Source organism: Arvicanthis niloticus, chromosome 10 (assembly GCF_011762505.2).
Source record: "Arvicanthis niloticus isolate mArvNil1 chromosome 10, mArvNil1.pat.X, whole genome shotgun sequence".
Classification (NCBI taxonomy): Eukaryota; Metazoa; Chordata; class Mammalia; order Rodentia; family Muridae; genus Arvicanthis; species Arvicanthis niloticus.
Window position 1 is genome coordinate 5,195,264 of NC_047667.1, and position 19,213 is coordinate 5,214,476.

The window sequence follows — 19,213 nt, forward strand, 5'->3', positions numbered from 1 at the left end:
GATTTCCTCAGTGTCTATTGTTACTTCTCTACTTTCATTTCTGGTTTGGTTTACTTGGATACCGTCTCTCTGTCTGATATGTGGGTTCCCTCTCCCCCATGGGATTGTTTATCATGTTGATTTTCTCAAAAAACAAAAAAATTCTCTTGGTTTGATGATTGGTTTTATTGTCTTCTTTGTATCTAACTGATTGGTTTCAGTGTGCTTGACTCCTTTTCAGTGTGCTTGATTTTTTTCTTTGTCTGCTTCTCTGTTTTGTTTTTCTCACCATAGGTCTTTCAGATGTAACTTAAATTGCTATTATGAAAACTTTCTAATTTCTTTATAGAAGAACTTTATGCCATAAACTTTCCTCTTAGCAGTACTTTAATTCTGCCCCATAAATGTGGATATGTTGAGTCTTCGTTTTCTTTCAGGTCTAGAAAGTCCTTAATGCCTTATTTTGTTTTCTTCCCTGAACCAGTGATCATTGAATAGAGAGTTGTTCAATTTTTATGCGTGTGTAGGCTTTTCAATGCTTGTGTTTTTGTTAAGGTCCACCTTTATTTATTTTATTTTATTTTATTTATTTATTTATTTTGGTTTTTCGAGACAGGGTTTATCTGTGTAGCCCTGGCTGTCCTGGAACTCACTTTGTAGACCAGGCTGGCCTCAAACTCAGAAATCCACCTGCCTCTGCCTCCCAAGTGCTGGGATTAAAGGCGTGTGCCACCACTGCCAGGCGTAAGGTCCAACTTTAATCTGTGGTAGTCTGATAGAATACAAGGCATTATTTCAATTTTTTGTATTTATTGAGGCTTGCCTTGTGACCAACTATATGTTAAATTTTGAGAAAGGATCCTTGAAGTGCAATGAAGAAAGTATATTTTTTTTTGAGTGCAATATTGTATAAATGTCTATTATGTCGATTTGATTCATAATGACTGTTAGGTGCATTTATTTTGTTTAGTTTTTGTCTGGATAACATGTCAATTGTTGAGAGTGGGATGTTACAGTCTCCCACTATCAGTGTTTCTGTATAGATATATGATTTAAGCTTTAGAAATGTTTCTTTTACAAATAGGGGTGCCCCATTGTTTGGGGTCATTGATGTTGGGAATTGAGATATCCTCTTGGTAGAATTTGCCTTTGAAGAGTACGAAATGTAACTACCCTGTCTCTTTTGATTAATTTTGGTTGAAAGGCTATTTTACTAGCTATTAGAAAGACTACTTTAGCTTGCTTCTTTGGTTATTTTGCTTAGAAAACTTATTTTTCTATTCCTTTACTTTGAGGTAATACCTATATTAACTGCTGAGGTATGTTTATTGTATGAAACAAAATGAGAAATCCTGTTTTTCTTCCATTCTGTTAGCCTGTGTATTTATATTGGGGAATTGAGTCCATTGATGTTGAAAGTTATTAATGACCAGTAATTGTTGATTTCTACTGTTTTGTGTGTGTGTGTGTGTCTGTGTGTGTGTGTGTGTCTGTGTGTGTGTGTGTGTCTGTGTGTGTGTGTGTCTGTGTGTGTGTGTGTGTGTGTGTGTGTGTCTGTGTGTGTGCTTTTTTTTTTTTACTGGAATAGAATTACTTATTTGCTGTTTTTTCTTGGATGTAGTTACCCTCCTTTTTTGGAGTTTTCTCTCTAGAATTTTCTGTAAGACTGAATTTGTGGATAGATACTGTTTAAATTTGGACTTGTCATAAAATACCCTGTTTTCTCCATATTCTGATTGAGTGTTTTGCTATATGTTGTAGTCAAGCTTGACATCTGTGGGGTTTTTTTGTTGTAGTTTCAGTTTTAGTTTTTGTTTTTTGTTTTATTTTGATTTGATTTGATTTAATTTTTAAGAGTTTACAAGATCTTGGCCATGTCCTTCTAGCTTTCAGAATCTTTGTTGATAATTTGATTTTGATTCTAATAGGTCTACCTTTATAGGTCACCTGGCATCTTCCTCTTGCCCCTTTTAATATTCTTTCTTTGATCTGTGGATTTTGTGTTTTGATTGTTATGTGAAAGGAGGAATTTCTTTTCTAGTCCAGTTTAATTGATGTTCTATAAATTTTTGTTTGTTTATAAGCATTTCTTTTTTAGGTTGGCAAAGTTTTCATCTACATTTTTATTGAAAATGCATTCTTGGCATTGGATTTGAGACTCTTTACCTTCTTTTGCTCCTACAATTTTTGTTACTGTTTTTCATAGTATCTCATAATTTTTGGATATTTTGTGTCAAGAACTTTATAGATTTGACATTTTCTTTGACTGATGTGTCAATTTCTTCTAATATTCTCTCTTTCATCCCCTGTATTCTATTGGTGATGCTTACATCTGTTGTTCTTATTCTCTTCCCTAAGTATTTCATCTCCAGGATTCTCTTAGGTTATGTTTTCTTTATTGCTCTATTTCCATTTTCAGGTCATAAACAGTTTTGTTTCCTGTCCTTGTTAAATTATATCTTCCTGTATTAATTTAAGGAATTTGTTTATTTTTTTAAAGAACCTTTGCCTGCTTGGTTGTATTTTCCTGTATTTCTTTAAGAAATTGATTCATTTCTTCTTTATAGACTAATATTATCTTTAAAATATTGGATTTAAGATTATTTTCTTGTGATTTGGTTGGGTTAGGATATCCAGGGCTTGTTGAATTATTGCTGTTTTCTATAGGTATCATAATTGCCCTAGGTTTTGTTGATTGTGATTCCTTCAGGGCCTTTAGCTTTCTAGATAGCTTTGATCCCTGGATGTTCCTGTTGTAGTAGCTTATTGGGAGAGAAGTTAATAGCAATGGATCTGTTGTGATAATCCTCTGGTGGCTATCTTTGTGCTTTATGGTTCCAGATAAGCAGATCTGTATGGTTTAGGATCTGCAGGTCTGATGAAGGTGAACAGAGAAGTGGCAGAAGAATGGAGGTCTATCGGGAATATCAGAGTTCTTGGGAAAGTTTGGGGGATTAAGTAAGCATGGAATATGGTGAGGGAATGGAAGGTAACATGTATGATGCAGGATCTACATGTCTGATGAAGGTGGACAGAGAGGTGGTGGAAGAATAAAGTCCAACTGTGTTGGGCTGTGACATGAGCATGGGCATGGGTCCTATTGGGTTGAATTGAGTCCCAATGGGTGTAACAGCTCAGGGACACAGGTGCAGAAATTTGACTGAGTTCACTCCAAGCCACCCCACTGGGCAGATATCAAGCTGTGGGAAGCCACAGGGCTCTGCTTCAGGATAGAGAGAACAAAATCTGGGCCCCATAGGGACTGAAACTCTTGGGTTGGGGATCCCTGGGCCAGGAGCTGGCTGGGAACCCACTGGTCTCAGACCCTAGGGTTCTCAGGCTCTGCTGAGAAGCCATGAAAAGGCTGAGATAGGGGCATATGGGAGGGGGAAATGGTGAGCTCCAGCAGTGCCCTGCAGGAAGAAAACTCTTGGTCATGGTGACTAGCTTGGCTTGGTCTTGGCTGGGTCTCCATGGCTGGAACATAGAAAGGTCATCAGCAGGAGATTAGAAGGCAACTCAGTAGTTGAAGACCTTCTCCACAGTTTCCCCATAGCAGGCCCCAAAGAAGAGAGGTAGTCCAGGTCTTAATATATGGTCTTAAGGTATTTATTGTCATGACTGAAAATAGATGTAGCTATACTCTATTCTCAAGGAGAGTCTGAGTTTAAATAGGTTTTAAGAGGAGGAAGGTCTAGGGAGGAATGCTTAATTGGCTACACCCTCTGGCCTTTAGGTAACTCATGAATATGAAAATACCTTGAGGCTCTGTGCCCTGTGTTGTGGAGTGGTGGGCTGTGAGAAAAAGCTGGGTGCTTGGTTGAGCATGAGCTTGGAACTCTGGAACCTTATTGGACAGCAGGAGTTCAGCTCTGTCCCCAGGCCCTGGTTCTTTTCGTTTAGCTTCAGCCCTCCAACAACCACTCCCACAGAGAGGTCTATGACCATCAGTTACAAGGACCAGTGCCTCAGGCTCTCCCACATGCAGATAAGGTATCTCCAAGCTCTCAGACCAAGCCACAGACCAAGCCAATAGGGATTATCTGCTGCCAGACCCTAACCCACCCTGAAACTTGTGTATAAGGGCTCTATTTAGAAAGTAAAGTGCTCAAGAATCATCCTGGTGCCTGAGAGTTTCTGTACCAAGAGCTGTAACACTTGGGGAGAGATCTGCTCTCCTGGAACCTGCCTGAGACAACAAGCTGCCTCCTTGCCAGCTAGCAGGCTTCAAATCTGCCCAGCCCAGGCCTGGACTGGCTCAGCACAGAGACACTGGTGCAGAACCTGGGAGAGACTGGTCTGTAACAGTGGCAGCGAGCAAGCAGAGGCAGCAGTGGGGGCAGGCAATCTCCCCTCCTGCTTGTACTCTGTGTTCTTTGGCCTGGACCTCCCTCATCAGGCTGGGCCAGAGACCTACAGACAGTAGAGATGCAGGCCAGATGCAAGGTGGAGACAGTAGTGAAACCTCCCTGCTCTCACCCTGTCCCCAGCCAGGAGATCATTGTGGTACACCCTCCAGAACAAGGAACCCATACTGTGTCAAGCCATTTACATGTGCTACATGACCTATGGCCACAAATCTCTCTTTAGGAGGGTCTGTAAAGGGCTGTGACTATGTGAAATCAGCCAGATGTTCCAGGAGCAAGCCCAAACTTCTACCATCCCTTTAGGGAATCCAGGGTTTAAGGTCTGTACTTGACCAAGTTTCCAGCTGCCTCTCACAGCCCACCACCCCATACCACTGGGGATAATACACCTGTATTGTTCAGGATTCTTAGGTATATGTAGGTGGGTGAACAGGTGGTGGGAGAATATGTGATATATCCTAATTGTGTTTGGTGAAAAACTTGTAGACCAAGACCCCAAAACAGTTTCTGGAAAAAGAAATTATGAATAATTTCTTGTACTCAGAAATACCGCAGATATAGCTGTGATACTTGTAAAGTTAGGATATAAGTCTGGGTGGAATTTTATTTATGTAGTTGAATTAGTCAATTCACTTACTGTTAATATTTTTAAATTTCACTTTCAAACCAACAAAGAAATACATATAGTATATCACCATTTAATAACTGTTTTTATAACGTGAAATTTTTGTCTTGAAGTTTTAACTCCTGTAGTGATGGTAGTAAGACATAGCCTTTTAGAAGACTAGACAACCTTGTTCCAAATAACATAAAATGGACATATGGTGAGGAAGGACACTTAAACTTTATGTCTGGTCTCTGTAGATCATGGATTCTTTATTTCATACACATAAGGAAGCCCTATAAATCAGAAATCAGAACCTCACTAAACACAGTTTTCCACCAACTTGACCTTTAATCTTCTCCAGAATTGTGACAAATAATTTTAAACAATGTTCTATAAAAGTGCTGTGTTATATATATTCCAAATCTAAAATAACACAGGTGCCTCAAAATGTAAAATGTATCAAAAAGTGAGGAATTATTGTTGCCATTTTGTTAAGATAAAATCTCATATATCATAGGTTTGCCTTAAATGTGCTATATAATAGCATATGATCTTGCTTTTTTGGTCATCATGCTCCCACCTCCTTGGGGTGTACATCTATCAAGAAAATGCACCACAGTGACTATTGCATGCTTGGATGCTAGGCAAATTCTCTACCACTTGAACTCACACTTTCTATTAGCTTTTCATCCCCAGGCCCACATAGTTGATAAATCTGTGAATAAAAGAGCAAAAAGTATGATTAAAAATTATAATATAACTTATTAGAATGCCCTCTTTCAGACAATCTCTTTGTTTCAAAAATCTCTGTAACTTTCTGAACTTTTCAACACCTTAAAATGAAAATATTGAAAAACTACAGATTTTATATTCTTTCAAAGACCAAATAAAAGTTCATGTGTTAGTTTAATATTTTAATCTTCCATTTTATAATATTCTAATCTATTGGACTACATTCCATTTGTGTTTGTGTGTGTGTGTGTGTGTGTGTGTGTGTGTGTGTATGCATGCTTGTATATGTGTGTGGGGAGCAGACAGAAGGCAGCTATCATCTGTGCATGCAACCATCTTGAGCCATATACCCTGACAAGAGACTTGATTACAATAGCTTACAACAGCTGAGCACACTCTGACGACATCTTATTTTAGATACATAGGATTTTCCCTTGGGTGTGTGAGACTTAAAGGTGTGTGACTTAAGGGCATGACTTAAAGATCAGATTTAGAGACAAGACCTAAGGGCATGACTTAAAGGCGTGTCTTAAACGTGTGGCTTAGAAGTGAGACATAAAAGGAGAGAGGCAGACAGAAGAAATTATTATTAAGTATTAGGCACTTGGAGTAGGCACTTGAGACTCGAGACAGGCAATTAGACATTAGACACTTGGATTAGACACTTGTACTTGGATGAGACTCGAGACTAGAACTTGGAACTTGGAGGCACTAGGGACTAGGAACTAGGGACTAGGAACTCAAGATTTCAGACTTGGACTAGGAAGAGAGACTGAAGAATAAATGGGATTGAATCACACTCTGTCTGGTCTCCATTCCTCATGTTTGTCCTCACTCTCTCTCTTGCTGAATCCCGACCCGGGGACTGGATCAACTTGGGGCAGTGCGGGCTGTAACAATTTAGCCCCCAAGGCTTTTGGCAGTGCAGTTTCCAACATTGACAGAGCAGTCTGTGACATTTTGGCCCCCAAGCATGGGGCAGAGTGGTTCTTGACATTTTTGGCACCATTGAGAAATTTCTGATGAGGCAGCTCAGGCCTCAACATATGTGCATGTGTATGTCTAGTATATTTATGCTCCTGTGTGTTTGGGGGTGGGGTATGTGTGTATGTGTGTGTGTATGTGTGTTTGTCTGTCTGTCTACCAATCAGAAAACCAATGTAACCTACTGTAGTGTAAAATTGTGATGACCACAAATTTCAATTGCCAATTTTACAGCAATCATAACAATTGAGAATAACTGCTATAGCCATTAGGGTCTACATTTTCTGTGTAGGTGTATGTTGGGTGTTAACTTCTGGGACTGGAAAGTGTCTAGGTCTATTGTTCTCTAGGCAATGCCTATGGGATTTAGGCTCTGGCCCTTTCTAGCCATGTCACCACTGGAATCTCAGCCCTTAGGAGTCCTGAGAAAAATGTAAATTGGAGAACTCCAAGGCTATTTTCATGGCAGCTCTAAGATGCTTGGGAGTTAGCTCAGTCTTTCAAGTGCCTAACAAAGAGAAGAACCTGATTCATAGCAATAATGTAATCCCAGTGCACAAGATCTAAAGGCAGGCAGATTCCTGGAGCTTACTGCTCAGTCAGGGATCCCTAGACATCTGGTTCTTGCTTATGGGTAATTTCTTATCAGAAAATGTGATAGATAGCTCCTGAGTTATGGGACCCAATGTTGATTTCTGGCCTCTATATGATAGTACCAGCATGTTTTCCCACATACATAAACACACACACACACATACAAACAAACAAACTTACATTTCACATACACACATACAAACAAACAAACTTACATTTGCATGCATGAATTTGACACAAGTTTACTCTGGGATTAAAACCTTCCATTTTGGCAAAAAGTTCTTTATGATACATTGAAAAGACAAGACAAAACTTGCTGAGCTCCCTGAAGGCTGTTTAAGTGATCCAGACTCCCTGCTTTTATGAGCTGTCACAGATGTTGGGGTGGGCCTTGGTAATTCAGCTGTCTTTGAATTATTTCTGCTCCTATAAACAACCTCTCACCTATATTGTATAAGGGACTCCAATAAAACTCTATAGTTTACCAATTTGTTGTTTTGTATTACCTGTACCTTAGTCAGTTATGGGGTTCCTTTCTGTCTTCAGTAGACATGTGTGTTGTATCTCCTCAGAAATTTCTCAAAATAAAAAGTTTATTTCCTCAGAAGTGTAGAAATCCTTCTGCTTCTATTGAATGTGAAATATCAGTTCAGCTCATTACTCTTTCATCTTTGGAGTGTGTCCATGTTGGACTTTACTATCAATAAGTCTCTATAAAAATATTTATAGTACATAATATCTGCTTCTCTTTAGCCATGGAGTGGATGCCTAAAGGATGTGGAGAGGTAACTAAGAGAGTAGGAGTATTTGCTATGTAAGCCTAGGAACCTAAGTTCAGATCTTGACATTCATGTAAAAAGCCAAACCACTAATCTAGAGCAGACATTTTCCTGTAGGTTAGTCCTACTACACAGGCATATATACCCACATACATATGTGCCCATACACCACACACTAAAGCATAAACACCATACAAAGTACATACATTTAATAGAAACTGTGAGGAAGTAGAGAAATGGGTTAGCCATTAAGGGACCTTATGATTTCCAAAATCTGCTTTCTGTGCCTAGTACACAAGCCAGACATCTCACAGCAACCTCTTTAGTTCCAGCTTTAGAAAATCTGATGCTCTATTCTAGCCTCTCTTCTTCTCTTCCATTCTTTCCTCTCCTCACCTTTCTATTTTCTCTTCCCTTTCTTTTCTTTCTCTTTTCTTTTATTTCCTTCCCACTTTCCACTTCTCTTCTCTTCCATTCCCTTTCTTTTTATTTTAATTCTTCATTATGAGATAAGGTGTAAGCCTATCTCAAACTCACTATGTAACTTAAGATCACTCAGTCTCAATGTATCTAAGGAGGCCCTTAAATTAATGATAACAGATATTCCTGCCTTACATCCTTGACTTCTGAGTTGACATGTCTATATCACCTTACTGGCCCATTTAAATTTTTCTGTTAGGTGTTTATAACCTTCATAAATTAGGTGACTTCACAAAACACACACACCCACACCCACCCACCCACCCACACACACACACAGTCATAGATTACAGTAGAAACTTGGCATGTGACCTATAAAATATTCACATGAAAATAATACTACCCACAATATTATTTTTATGTGTTTATATTTTGTATTCATGTTGAATTATACTCAACTGGTGCCATGGAAAATAATTTAAAGGGTAAAAAAGGAGGTATATGAGTGATGAGCAATGTAGTTTTCTAGTACTCCCATTTATGACTACTCCTATTAAGACTATACTGAGGCAGGAAGCTAAGAATTGTGAATTAAGCAGCTCTGGTAGAGTGGATAGGTCCCACATTGCTAGACTCTGTAGGGGTCCCAGCTGGTTTGGATATTGAGGCATGGGTCTCACCTATGTCTCTGGTTAAGGCAGACCTTCAGGGAGAGTGGCCAGCTGAGGGAGAGGGGCAGATGAGGGAGCAAACCTGTCTTTAAGAAAAGCAATCTATCTTCAGGAAATGAAAACTGTCTATAAAAACAAAAACCTATTCATATATTCTCTTTGTTGTCAGTTGTTATTTTAATTATTTCAGGATTCATGATCACTTGATATTTCAAGCATCATTCCAAAATTTTCAAGTGTCCACACAAGTTTAAACATACATTCAAATAATAAATTGAGTGAGAAACAATGACATAGATGTTTACATGTGTTTCCATTAAGACGTTATCTATCTAAATAATCATTATCTACCATTAGCTCCACATGATTATTTAAAGTTATAAACTATAATTCTAAGTTAGCATGTAATAGCAACATTAGGCATAACATCTGCCTAATGTCTCATTAGAATTGACTTTATATAGATAGCCCCAGTCAATACTTCATCTTCTGTCCTTGCTCCTTGAAAAGATCATTTGTTTCCTATAATGGTCTTTAGTTAATGATTTTATAGCCTAAAGGAATGCATTCCTATTTTGCTAATTTTTATAAAAACTTATGTCTTAGTCCAATTAATTCCTGACCTAAGAAAACTGACAAATACCTAATTGCAGTTTTCTTATTACAGAGAGATCTAATTGGAGCCATTTCTGTAAAGGGTTCAATACTTACTAATATAAATTTTGAAATTTTTATAGAATAATCATTAGGAATCAAGAAGCCATCTACTTCTCTGTAGAGCATCACCACAAGATAGTACATCTTCATTGATTCATAAAGTCTGCCCAAAGGGTGAGTGAATGCCTAGGTATTTTTTATATTCATTTAGTAACAACTGGAAAGGCATATCAATAGCAAAAGTCAATTCTGAGACATCATTTTTTGGGACTTGTCTCCAAGAGATCATTCATTGCAGTCCATGATGAACCATCTCAGGAAAATCTCCTGCTCTTCTAGCCTTTCCCCTCCTCTAGATGGCTTTTGATAATCAATCTGTGTGAAATTCTTGTCAGAGATGGTAATATGATGATTTTTCCCAGAAATGTCCCTATAGATTGCCATGCAATTAAACCAAAATTATTTATTTATAAATTCTAATGTGCAAGGCACACAGCATATGTTTTCCAGTCTATTTATTTTCCTTAAGTACTCTCTTGGATATTTTTATATTAAAATGATATTTCTTTCTTTATATTTCAAAGACTTGAATGATTTGTCCACAGTCAAATTGATGAATGGATCCATTTGTAGATTCTGTGTGTCTGTCTTGTAGGAGTACTATGTATATGGATCTGTTCTCAGCACAGTATCAAAGTTTCCCTGAAGAACATAGATTTTCTGCTGAGGTTACTTGAAAAGTCAAAGCTGCATTATTGCACTATCAAAAGGCTCTGAGTAAGAATATACAGCATGCTAAGTATCCTGTGAAGAGTGTGTGCACTAGCCTCTCTACACAGGGATATGTCTTCTCAGTTGTCAGAAAAATGTCTTGATTGTTTGCCAGTCTTTTCCTTATAATTCCTGGGAAGCAGAACAAATAATGATAAAATACTCATGTCAGATGCCTAAGCCATCTCTGCCTAGGATCTCAACAACCATGTCCAGAGCATAAATACACCTTTGACAAACAGTCTGGCTTGGCCTCCTCCGGAACAGGCCTGCTGGGTCATTCAAATGATAAGCTTGTCTTCTCTGCCTATGAAATGACTGGCATAAAGAATAAGAAGGTCAGCATTGTAATTTATCTTCCTGAAGAGTCTCATGGTGCAAACATTTTTATGACTTTTGCTTGAACTAAGAAAATCATAGAAAGAGGACACTGTAATGTACTTATACAAATAACTCCATTGGACTTTATTTCTTTTGAAGAAACCATTAAGTTTAGCACTGATTTCTTCATTTGAGATAAATACTTATGTAACCAGGGATAAATGAGTGAGTTATTTCTGACTGTGCTCATGTGAATGTATAAGTGTGTGTGTGTGTGTGTGTGTGTGTGTGTGTGTGTGTGTAATATTTAAGGAACAAATTCAATCCTCTAGGCTTCAACAGCCAACTCCTCTACTTCCCAAGCCATCTTACCTTCCCATCCAAGTTATATTTTGATTGAAGGTCCCAGCCTGCTGTGCAGTTGAAGATGATCTTGAACTGCTTATAATTTTGTCTTGGTCACCTAAGATTATAGCTTCCTACCACTATGTCTAGTTTTATTCAGTACTGAATCAAACTAAGAGCTTCTTTCGTGTTAGGCAAGGATTCTACCAACTAAAAGACATCCCCAACTTGCACTTAAGTTAATAAATTAATTTTAGAAAATTAGTTTCAGATGTATGCAACTTAAAAATAAAAGAGAAATTACTTTAGTGACCAATATTCTTTTATTTTCCTTTAAAGAATTCTTTGTTTTTTTATTATTGTATATATGTGTAGGAATTATGTATAAACTCAAAACACTTTTGAAGTACTTTTTTTTGTTCCTGTGGAAACTGGTGTCTTTGTAGAAAGTGTCTTTTTCCATGAGCCATTTTCCCATCTTACAATAAGCTTGAGCAAGTTTTAGGCTCCCCAAAAATAGATGAGTTGTTTTTGGGGCAGTCACAGGAAGTGTTTGCATGTCCTCAACTTAGAGATGCGATAGGATTTTATGTCTTTATTCTCTTTGTTATTTGGGAGCACAATGAAACTTACAGGGAGCAGGATTGAGAATGGATTGGTTGCCAGTGCAAATATATAAATCACTTTCAACATTCCCCAAGGAAAAAATATTTTTCTTCTCATTTTGGTTTCCACAAACAACAAAACCAGAATCTTACATCCTCATCTCTCATATATTTGTAATAAATACATATACAGGCCTAAGGTATCTCAGGAGACAAACCATCCCATAACTGGATTTGAGGCTGTTGGTCCCATAGATCCAAAACCAGGGGACACACTCTTCAAGAAACACAGATGGGATTCACTGAAATAGCATGAGGTTTATTGATAATGATAACCAGTGGACTGGGGTTCTCTTGCATGCAGGCAAGAAGAACCCTGAACTGAAGTTAAGGGCAACTTATATACCATTTACAGAGTTCACAAAGACAGCTAATTATTTCATAGACAGTAACTATAAAGGATTTCAAACAGCTATTCCCAGGCCCGGTTTCTAAGTAACTCAAATTTGCACCTTATCTTTTACAACAAAAGGGTCAGCTTAAGTGGCTTCTGTTTACCCAGGTTTACTGTGTAAGTAAGGGCTTATCTTTCTAATAAACTCCTATCTTGGGTCTTTCTTTCTGTAATGTTTGCTTGAATCTTTGGAATGTGCTTCTCCCAGGATGTGCCTCAGGGGCAGCTAATGTTTAAGTGTAAACTGAAACTCAAATTTAAGGATTTAAGTTTAAGCTGAGACCTGAAATTGAATTCTTACATTCAAATTACATTCTTACAGGGCATCTGTGGTTTGCATGATGGTTGAGTTCATTTTATACAAAGCTGTGCTTTAAATAAAAGAGATAGTCAGTTAAGTCCAGAAAATAATTGGAACACATTCCATAAAAATTGTACTTTGTGGCTTAGTTTCAGAAGCAAATAATGTGATTCTACTTCTATTTGTGTGGTCACTTTGGAAGGAAGGAAGGAAGATGTGGTATACTGGGATACATAAGAGAATCCTCTATGGTAGACTGTGAAACATTTGATTCACAAATACTTGTATAAGTCAGTTACAAATGTTATCAGGAGAAGTCTGTCTGGGTAAAGCCCTTGTTTTGCAATCCAACCTGAAGTCCTAAGTTAGGATCTTCAGTGTAATGTAAAACTCTGGCCAACTCTGCCATCAAGTGTAGTCCAGGTAGGAGGTAAGGGGAAGAAAACAAGTAAATATTTGGAGCCCACTCATGAACTGGATTAATAATCTGCAGGGTCACTGAGACTCTGTCTCAAAAGATAAGATTGATGATGGTGGTCATGGAAAACACATGATGTTACTTTGTGTCCTCTACCTAACAAGTTAATAAACACATTCAAGGGCATCAATACAGAGCTATGCACACCCACATTAATACACACATGCACACACACATACACACCCATGTACACATGTGTGTCTCTGTCTGTCAGTCTGTCTCTCTAGCTTTGTCTCTTTTATTCACTCTGTGTGTGTGTATGAGAGAGAGAGAGAGAGAGAGAGAGAGAGAGAGAGAGAGAGAGACAGAGACAGAGAAAGAGAGAGCGCTTGAGTGCATGTATGTGTACGCATACACCACCCATTTGTGAAAGCCAAAGTTAAATCTTGGGGTTACTCCTCTGGGCAAGCCATGTTTTCCTTTTAAACTGGGCAGGCCATGTTTTCCTTTTAAACAAGGTCTCCCATTAACTTAGGACTCATCTCAGCCATCAGGTTAGGGCTACAACTGCCTTTGGCAGAAATTTTCCTATCTCTGTCCTCTGTTCCTGGTGTTTTCAAGTTCTTTCTGACATTTGTGGCTGATTTACATGTACGTGAGGCTTGTATTATGTGTTTGTAATTACAGGGTATATTACCCATACTCCACCATGTCATCTCCTCAGCCCCCTTACTCTCATTGTAGAATAGAAGTTCTTTATCTGGATCAAGAGGACAAAAGGACCTGTTTGTAGAGGCTCTCAGAAGTCTTTGTGATGTGAGTGTGATTGCTAGTCCCCTTTGTGCTGGTTTGTTTTGTTTTGTTTTGTTTGTTTGTTTGTTTTTGTTTTGTTTTGTTTTCTCCCTATGCCTAGTGGCTTCTAAAGAAAAAGAAAATGAAAAAAGAAAACAAAAACCTCAACATTAAGTTACTGAATTTTGAAAACTTAAAGTAGTTTGCAGAGAAGATTCATAAAGATACCTATCTCTCAGGGCATAATGCCTTCATTAGTATATCCTTTGTGAAATTTTCCAAAGTTGGAAGTGCATACCTGTAGTGATTGATGAAAGTGAAAATTTCCAAAGTTGGAACTGCATACCTGCAGTGATTGATGAAAGTGAAAATTTGAAGTGCTGAAGCCTGATCATTTTGATCATATTTGTTTTAAATGTTTAATACAAATTTTCTTTTTCCCTTGGTTTAATTTGTATACAGAGCTAGGCTCCTCCCTTTCATCAGCTTTCAAAGGGGGAATATCTGTGCAAGAGGACAAAAGTATATAATGCTGAAGTTATCTAAACTGCAATGATAGACATCAATGACAACTACCAGGCAGTGGCCATAGGTTTTTTTCTAATCACACTTATCATTATATTTGGTCTGTTTTGCTCACTCAATTTAAAAGCATTAAAAAATGGTTTGTATGATGATTATTATTTTACTCTTTCCATGTGATATGTTTATAAAAAGATAAAAGGAGGGGAAATATGTTCTATGGAGGTATAGTCAGGTATGGGGAAAGGGGGTGCTTGTGTGGGCCCAATGTTGAGACATCCCTTCCCTATGAGAGACCAGCCATAGGAAACAGTATAGTACAGAATAATAGAGTTTATTCAGGACATGGGGAGGGTAGTTGAGAGGGTAATAGAGGCAGCGAAAGTCAGAGAGAGAGTGAGTATAGAGATGTAGAGGCAGGCCATGAGTACATGGAGAGAGATGGAAGAGGGGAATGGGGAGAGAGTAGGAGCAAGAGAGCAAGAACAAGAGACAGAGATGAGAGGACAAGCAGCCCCTTTTATAGTGAGTCAGGCACATGTGTCTGTTCCCAAGTAACTCTGGGCAGAGCTTATACAGAATGCTAACACCATGTGCATAGACATTTAGGAGCAAGACTATTATTTTCAATCATCCAGGATGGGGTAGTTTATCCACCCCAGGCTTTTATAAAAAAGCGTCTCAGTTACCAGTTAGTTGATAGAGTCATTTGCTTGCTACTAGTGGGAATTTCTCTACTTTACACTCTTGAATATTACAGTAGGAAAAGTCAATCATATTTAACTACACCATCTCCACTCTATCTGATAGGATAGAAATTGAGTAAAGACAAAACCATGGAGGTTGGCCTATTGTACATTGGGTAGCCTAGGCTGCTGTCAAATTCAAAGTCCTCCTTTGTTTGTAAACCAAAGGGCTGAGATTTCAGAAATGCCCTACCTGAAATATCTCCTTTTTCTATTTCTACTGCAGTATATTATAGAAGAAGCAAATGGTTCAAAGAATAGATTAAGATAGACAGATGATTGATAGCTCATAGGTATAAAGATCCATACACTATAGATAATACATGAAAAAATAAATGATAAATATATGAGAGATAGGTGGATGATAGTTACATACATAGAAAGTTCAATATATATGTATGTATATACATATATATGTGTATATATATATGCATATGTATACACATACATATGTATATATATATGTATACACACACACAGAGAAGTAGATAGATGATAGATAGATACATAGGTAAAAAAGTAGATAAACTGACAGTCCCTGAGTTGGGGACCTGGGTGGTAAGAAACAAGAAAAAGTAAATAAAGTAATTTGACAAAACATAAGAAAAAAATAGAAAAGTTTTGAAAGCACTTATTAAATGGAGGGGTGGGGCCGGGTGGTAGAAACATTCAAGAATAGAAGGTTTAGAAATCTAATTTGCTCCATTAGAATGGATTTTTCTTTGTCTAATATTACAGCAAAAGAGAATTGTACTATTTACTCATTTACAACCAAGGGAATAATGGAGTATTTATGGGTCAACATCAAACAAAATGACTTGTCCTTGAACATAGTAAACTGTTTCTTTCTAAAGTTACCTTTAATGGGGGCATTTTATCACAGCAGAAAAAAAATAAGATACTAGATTTCACTTGATAATAAATAAAGTTTGCAAAAAAAGTTTTCTGATTTTTAGTAATAAATATCTATATTTTATAAATATTTACTCTGAATATTCTAGTCAAACAACATGAACATTAAATGAGATTTTCTAAATCTATTTTAGTATAAACATGATGGACATTTGTAAATAATGAAATAAAATAGTATTAATAGTATTATTACATGCTGTAACAATGAAGAATCCAGCTAGTAACTAATTTATATGAAAAATATCAGATAATGTATTATAATTTTAATCTTAAATTAAGAATGATATACTTGTAGTAGTTAATACTCATTGGAGCCTTGGGAGGAGATAGGCCACTAAATATCTATATTTTGATATGAGCCTGTGACAAGAAGACCATAAATCTAAGAATATGGGACAGTGTAAATTGAACTTAATGGGCTTAAAAAGCAAAAAGAAAACACCAATTTATTTAGTAGAAAAGTGACAGTGGATTTAGAGGAGCTTGTGGAGGGTGAACTATAACCAAAGTAATTGTACAATCTTTAAAAAAAAACTAATAAAATTTAAAAAGGGGAAAAGTTTGTATTCAATTAAATCAAACTTTGAGTTTTTTTTAATAATATTGCAACACCATCTTGCTTCTTCTACAGCATTGCCTGGATATGAATACTTGATAATATAATTGATAAATCAAGGGCTCTTTCTAAACATTAATACAGAAGACATTTGTTACCTTTTATTCTTATTAGGTGATACAATGTTACATCTAAAAAAAAATGTGCTGGGAGAATTCAGAAGGAGATGTACAGAAAAAATTGTCCTGGGTACGATCATAATACATTTAAAACATTTGTGAAATTCTCATGAACTAAATTTTAAAAATATTTTAAAAGTTTTATAAACATGTAAATTATAAAAAATGCATTTGATTAATAAATCCTACTTAATAACTGTAAATTAGCTCAGTTAACAATGCATACCTTTACTAAACAAGTGTAACATAATATTATAAGGATTACATATTTCATATAAAATTTATTTTAAAATTCATATGAGAAATAGAGACAAACTTACCACACTTCTACAACTATTTTTTTATGCTACAGAACAATCTTGAATTAGTGGCATAATAAATTATTTCCTCTGTTGTATTTTGAAGACAAGTGATTTTGTTGCTATCCAAATGGCACAGAAGGAAAGCTAATGAAATGGCATGCTCTGTATGCATAAAGACCAGAGTTTCCACAGATAGGGACCACATAAAAAGAAAGACATGAGTGCACACCTGTAATTCCACTACTGGTGAGGCAGATAAAGGAGAACTGTTGAGTGTGGCTGAACAGACAGGCCTACCCACTAAGTGAGATCCAGGTTCAATGAGTGACTTTAGCTGAAAAAAACTACAGTGGGAAAGAAATTGAGGAAGACAAATGCATTATCATAGTGAGTGGACCTCAGGTCCACACACATATATGCTCCTTACACACACACACACACACACACACACACACACACACACACACACACTTGGCATCTCAGGAGAGGAGGTTTGAAACAGATCTAATGATGAAAGATGAAATCTTGACTGTTTTTTTGTTTGTTTGTTTGTTTGTTTGTTTTTGGGTTTTTTTTTTTTTTTTGAGACGATAAGCTCTTATTTCTGTAGACTCATTTTTGTGTATTCAAGAGGAAAAAAGCTTGACACCTAGAAAAAGAGTCTGGAGCCCGTTATCTACAAAGTTGTGAGGCTTGATAATTTATTACCATATTATGTTTCTTTATTTTTATTCATTGTGAGAACATCAGCACAATGTGGCATATAAAATGTCTAAATGGAATCCTGTACAATCCTCTCAGAATTTTTTAAAGCATGATCATCCTGTATATTTATTTATTTAAGTGGTATTTATTTGTGTATGTGTCTATGATTGTGCAAGTGTATGTGTGTATGGGGTACATGTGTGTGTGTGTGATGCATGAAAATGTGTGAATGTATGTCCCCACGTACACATATGCAGAGATCAGGGTAGGATATCAAATGACTACCTTTATCACTGTCAAATCTGTTGTCTTAATCAGGGCTCACACTGAACATGAGGCTCTTTCTTTTAGCTAGAATGTTTGCCAAGAGAGCACTTGGATCTGGCCATCTCTTCACCGTTCTTCTGGGGTTATAGGCATGCATGGCCATGTCCAATATTTTATATGAGTACTGGAGACTTTAATTCAGGTCTTCTTGCTTACATGGCTAGCACTATAGTATTACCCATTGAATGATCTCACTCATTATACATGATACTTATTAAACATAATCCAGTGACATCATCTGGGTGATCAAGGGATTATAACATAATAGTATTATTGGTATGTGTATGCTAAATGTGAATCCCCAGGAGTGACTGTGATCTCCCTGAAATGGGTGATAAGAAGTGAACCCATTTTTTTCTTCCAGAGCAAAACATGCTCTTAAATATTGAACTAAACCATGTTGTTAAAAGAACTAACAGGAAATCTGTTACGTATATTCCATCAAAAATTTTATAAAGCATATGTATGTAATCTTTTGTCAACCTTAAGGCTTAGAAATCCCAGAAACTTCAGCCTAAAAATAATTCTACTTTGCTGCAGCTGATTAATCTTTTTCAAAATATAGGAAGGCTTGAAGCAAAAGCTAAAATGAGAGTAAATGAAGAAGTAATGGTGAAAGATGAAATACAATTTTTGTCAATATATTAAATACCTTTCTTGTGGGGTTTAAAACTATTAGTGCAGACTTAAGTTAATAGCTTTTAGTTTTTCTATCTTTGTTGTTTTTAAGCCAGTACCTTGTGACAAGATGTGATTATGCAGGCTTAGGGCTCTATTTAATCTCCTGTGCCAAACAGAGAAGGAGTTGCTCAGAGAGTAATTTGTTCTGCTTTTTCTCATTTTTTTTATCTCTTCATTTGAGAATCATCTCCCTGTGGGAATATAGCAGCTGCCTTATGAACCTAGAGGTTTTTACTTTTGACAGCTATTCAAATGTACTTAACATGGATTAAATTCATATGGGGCAATCATATATTATAGCAATCAAGTTTCATCACATGACATCTTCTAGTTTCATTAAATCCTTGAGTTATATTATTTGCATATTAAATATTTTCTCCAGGAAGTCTTAGCCAAAATGAGATAGCGATAGGTTGTTTCATGAGTGTTTTTTTTCTATGAAAATCTCTTTTTCCCATCTTGATTACTTCTACAATCTAGAACTAT